The sequence below is a fragment of the Trachypithecus francoisi genome, unplaced genomic scaffold (assembly GCF_009764315.1).
Source record: "Trachypithecus francoisi isolate TF-2019V2 unplaced genomic scaffold, Tfra_2.0 Lachesis_group11, whole genome shotgun sequence".
NCBI classification, from domain to species: domain Eukaryota; kingdom Metazoa; phylum Chordata; class Mammalia; order Primates; family Cercopithecidae; genus Trachypithecus; species Trachypithecus francoisi.
In genome coordinates this window covers 1537553-1542579 of record NW_022681456.1, presented here as the reverse complement: position 1 = coordinate 1542579, position 5027 = coordinate 1537553, and the positions used below count along the sequence as shown (strand labels likewise).

The 5027-nt window shown below is 51.9% G+C and overlaps 1 long non-coding RNA gene across 1 annotated transcript; it reads right to left on the bottom strand.

Moving 5' to 3' along the window:
• Nucleotides 1–617: 617 nt before the first annotated feature.
• Nucleotides 618–4688, bottom strand: LOC117090936. Its single transcript, XR_004440153.1, has 2 exons — nt 4612–4688; nt 618–2094 (listed from the first exon to the last, which is right to left on the bottom strand). It is a non-coding gene; the product is annotated as an uncharacterized LOC117090936 (long non-coding RNA).
• Nucleotides 4689–5027: the final 339 nt, after the last annotated feature.

The following is a 5027-nucleotide window of genomic DNA, read 5'->3' as shown; positions in this document are numbered from 1 at the left end:
ATATTAATTTACGAATCATCTATTCTGCAGCCAACGGACCTCCCTGATGGCGGCTTCCCCCGTTCCCTGTAACTGCTGTGACTGATGAGCCGTCAGCAGGGATGGGAGGGATGGAGCCTCGGACATCATGTACTCCCTTCCGCTTATTAAATAACTCAGGACCTGGGGCCGCTTCTCAGGGCTGGGCCGAGTCTCCCGTGCCCACCATGGTGCTGGGCGTATCTGCTGTCTCTGGGGAGACAGACACGAAGCAGAAAGGCAAGAGAAGGAAAAGGTGTCAGCCCAGGCGTTCCTGTCCCACTCCAGCCTGCAGGCCACCGCCCTCTGCCCATCCGGAAGGACGTGTCTTCCTCTTAAACACCTGAGCCAAGAGGCTGGGGTGCACCTTCCCTTCCGCCCACGTGCTCAGCTGCGTGGCTGCATTGAGGGGGTTTTTCTGTCTCTGCCATTAAACAAATCCTGGCAGGTTAATTAGCTACAGGAGGTTTCAGGTGCTTTCGTTTTCAAAAGAAGTCAAAACAAGCACATATTATGCTTGGAACAAGCCTAGCTTTCTAATGAAAAGAGACTGCAACTGGATCCTCGAACAAACGTAAACAAACAGATCAATAAACGTGTGCACACACGTGTTCACAGAGGACGATTTGAAAGTGGAACGTGAAATGAGAGCCTGCACGGAGGTGCCAGCCACGAGATGTGCAGGGGCCAAGGGTGCAGGGCCAGGACCAGGAGGATGTGCAGTGGAGCCGGGTTAATGTTACTGCCCTGCCCTAAGAAACAGGGAGGGGAGGGGAGGCAGATCCGGAACCACCTAGGAGGCAGATTTGGCTGATTTGTTTCAGGAATCCTTTCTGCCTTGTGATTTAGGAGTCAACGTTTCCTTCTCCTCTTTCTGCTCCTCCTCCCTCCAATAAAGTGCCTGACCATCAGCACACACACAGGTGGCACTGGCTCAGGGCCCATCGAGGGCCAGTGTCCTGGGCCCTGCAGGGCATGTCTGTGGGAGGGCCACTAGGGTCAGGGGACAGGGCCGTGGAGAAAATCTGCCCCGAGGACGGATTTGACCACAGCCACGCTGTCCTTCTGGGGAATCGAGGCGGAGCCTTCCCTTGTCCCTGGGACAGCAGGGCCTTCCCCAGGTGGTGGCCTCTCAAGGGCCCCTCCCCAGCATGCTTCCTGCCCTCCCACTGCTCTGATCAACTTCCTCCCGCCCACCTGCTGACTTCATTCCTGTTCCCCTCATCGTCCTGGGCGGGGCCTTCCTGAGCCGCTCCCCTAACCCCGAGGAGCTTGACCAGCCACGGGGGCCTGGCCCTCTCCATGGTGCTGAAACCTGCTGCCGCTTCCTGGGTGGGGACGGCGTGGCTGTCCCAGGATGAGCGGATGTGGGACCCCGCGGCAGAACTACAGTTGTTTCTATGTTTCCATCGTGCCCTAAATCCAGCCAGAAGCAGCGAGAACATACCTGGTGCGGAATGTCCTGCCGATAGCACGCTGCTGAGCTGACGCCTGGGAGAGAGCATCTTTATCCTGGATGGGCGCAGAGGACCCTCAGAGTCCAACACACACCTCTCCAGAATCCATTCAGGCGTCTGCAGGCTGGAGACTGAGGGCAGAGGAAACAATGCCCGTGGGATTATCACCCAGCTCAGCACATGCTCATCAACTCCTTCCTGCACACGGCGCTGCGCTGGGCACCTGGGGGCTTTAGAGAGGGTGAGATGTGGTCTTTGAATGTGGAGAGTCATCGCTTGGTTGTGAGCCACACTACAGGTCCTCAACAGGCAAACAGTGAGGAGGCATCATCAAACAGAAGAATCTCGAAGACGAGCCAAGAGCACTGAGGTGCCGCCACCGCCTCCAGCCAACTCTCGCCGCAGCTGATAAACGTGCAGTATTGGCGTTGTCGGGAACTGGCTTTCTGGGGCCTCTGTCACCTCCCGTCTTGGCGGAGCTTGTGATTGAGCCTGTTCGCAGGACACCTTTGTGCTCGACACAGTTTCCTGTCGTGATCCAGAAACTCACTGAATTTAATCTAAGGCTGCTTTTGTTGCAAGTTTCCTGGGGCTTGGGAGGGGATAATCAGGAGTGGTGCTGCTCTCGGGGAAATGCGAAAACTGTGTCAGTCCGGGCTCGGCTTCAGCATAAAGTGGCAGAAATGCAGCTCGCACTGGTGTAGGTCAGGGAAGTCCACATGAGGGGGAAGAGCGAGGTGTGACTGGGTCTCTGTGAGGCTGGAATAGGGAGCGGGAGCTCAGCATGGCGCTCTTGCGTCTTTGTGCAAACTTTGTTCCTCCACTCACACTGGCTGAACCTCACACTGACCACTGTGGACCCCATTCCTCTGGCATAACAGATACGTGGGTAACCGACTCCAGCATTCCCTCCATGATGTCTGTTCACTGTCCTTGCAGATCTCAAAAGAGCTAGAAGAGAAGAATGTGAGTGTTCCCCGCATAAAGGAAAGATAAATGTTTGGGGTCATGGGTATCCCAAGCGTCTTGATTTGATCACTACACATTATAGGAATGTATCAAATATCACATGCACCCCCAAAATATGTACATCTATTTTGCTTAATTTTTTTTTGTTTTTTTGTTTTTTTGGGTTTTTTTGAGACAGAGTTTGGCTCTTCTTGCCCAGTCTGGAGTGCAGTGGTGTGATCTTGGCTCACTGCAACCTCTGCCTCCCAGATTCAAGCGATTCTCGTGCCTCAGCCTATCTAGTAGCTGGGATTACAGTCACGCACCACCACAACCGGCTAATTTTTGTATTTTTAGTAGAGGCGGGGTTTCACCATGTTGGTCAGGCTGGTCTCGAACTCCTGACCTTGTGATCTGCCCGCCTCGGCCTCCCAAAGTGCTGGGATTACAGGCATGAGCCACCGCACCCAGCCGGCCAATCCTTCACAGGGTGTAAACAATTGGAGGCCTCTAAAGGGCGCCTGGGGGTGTCAGCAAATTATTTTAGCTTAATAAAAACCCTGAAGAACCCTGTGATTGGGGCTCTTGGGCACCTTGCGATCCCACTCCCCTCTGTGGAGTGTACTTTTGCTTCAATAAATCTCTGCTTTTGTTGCTTCCTCCTTCTTTTGTTGCTTTTGTTCTTTTGTTGCTTTGTGTTTTTTGTTGTTGTTGTTGTTGCTTTGTGCTTTTCATTTAATTCTGTGTTCAGTGTGCCAAGAACCTGGACAACTCACAGTCAAGACCTTCCATCTGGTAATATCTCCTTCAGGTTGTTTTGTCGTTGAACTCCAAGCTTGCCTCTAAGAACTCGCCTCTTCCTTCAGCGTGGACACCCATGGCTGCCTGCAAATTGTTACACAGATTTGCATAAACTGCAGCGGGTTCACATAGTGGCAGCCGCCTCTCGTGAACCACTGCTCACCCCGCCCACTTGTGTCACAGGAAGAGACAACATGTGACCCTTGCTCCTTGAAAGGAAGGGTGACCATGTACACACACATGCGCACGCACACTCGTTTACACACATGCTCACATTCATGCCCATTCACATTCATGTGCACACACTCATACACTCATTTACACATCCTCACACTCATGCACACTCACTTACGCACACATACTCATTTACACACACGTGCTCACACTCGTGCACTCACTTCCATCTCATTTACACATGCTCACACTCGTGTCCACTCACACTCACGCACACACTCACACACTCATTTGCACACACTTGCATGCACACTTGCACGCTCACTCACACACATGCTCACATTCATGCCCACTTGCACTCATTTATACATGCATGCTCACACTCATACTCACACACGTTTTACACACACATGCTCACACTCATGCCACTCCACTCATGCACACTTGCACACTCATTTGCAAACTCACACTCATGCACACATGCACATTTGCATACATGCATGCTGACACTCATGCCCACTCACACTTGTAGACACATGCACACTCACACAGTCATTTACACACTCATACCCACTCACACACACACACACTCACGTGCACATTTACAGGAACATACACACATGCCCTCATGGCCACTAACATTCATGCACGCACTCACACTCATTTATACACAAGCTTATACCCATGCCCACTCACATTCATGCACATATGCACACACTCACACACTAATTTACACACATGCTCACACTCATGCCCAGTCACACTTGTGCACACATGCACACTCAAACATCCTCACACACACTCACATACATGCACACTCACATGCTCACATTCATGCACCCTCACACACATACATTCACATTCACTAACACAGCATACACACTCACAATCACACCCACATGCACACTTACACACTCACTGCCCTGCACACTCTCACACATGCTCGCACCCACACACTAACGTGCACACTCTCACAAACATGCACGCTCACATACTCACTCATCCCCATGCTCACTCCCACACACACACTCACAAACATGCACGCTCACATACTCACTCATCCCCATGCTCACTCCCACACACACACACACAAACATGCACGCTCACATACTCACTCATCCCCATGCTCACACCCACACACACACACACACCACACACACACACACACACCACACACACACACACCCACACACGTTTGAGAAGTCGCCTCTACCTCTTTGCTTCTCCTCAGTGTGTGCTGCCTTCTCCCAACATTTCCTCGTGGAGCCGGGCCTCAGCCACTGGCCCATGTTTCCGCACCTGGAGGAACCGATAACCTGGTTGGATGGAAAGAAGGTAATTTTGATCAGGGGAGACATTCTTCCTTCTGTACAACATCCCACTATTTGGGTTGCAACTTAATTGCCCTTCCCAAGATTGGCCTCTGTTGTAAGAATAACACTGCACAGGCAGCATGATCTGGGGAAAGAAGAAATTCCATATTTTGTGAGTGCCCAGCTCTCTGGGCCACTGCTGAGATTCTGGAGGGCTTTGGACCATTCTGTGATCCACCCATCCATCCATTAATTGCACTCCCACTATGTGCAACGAAATGCTAGAGTTTTGGGTCCCCCAAAGAGGAGAAGAATT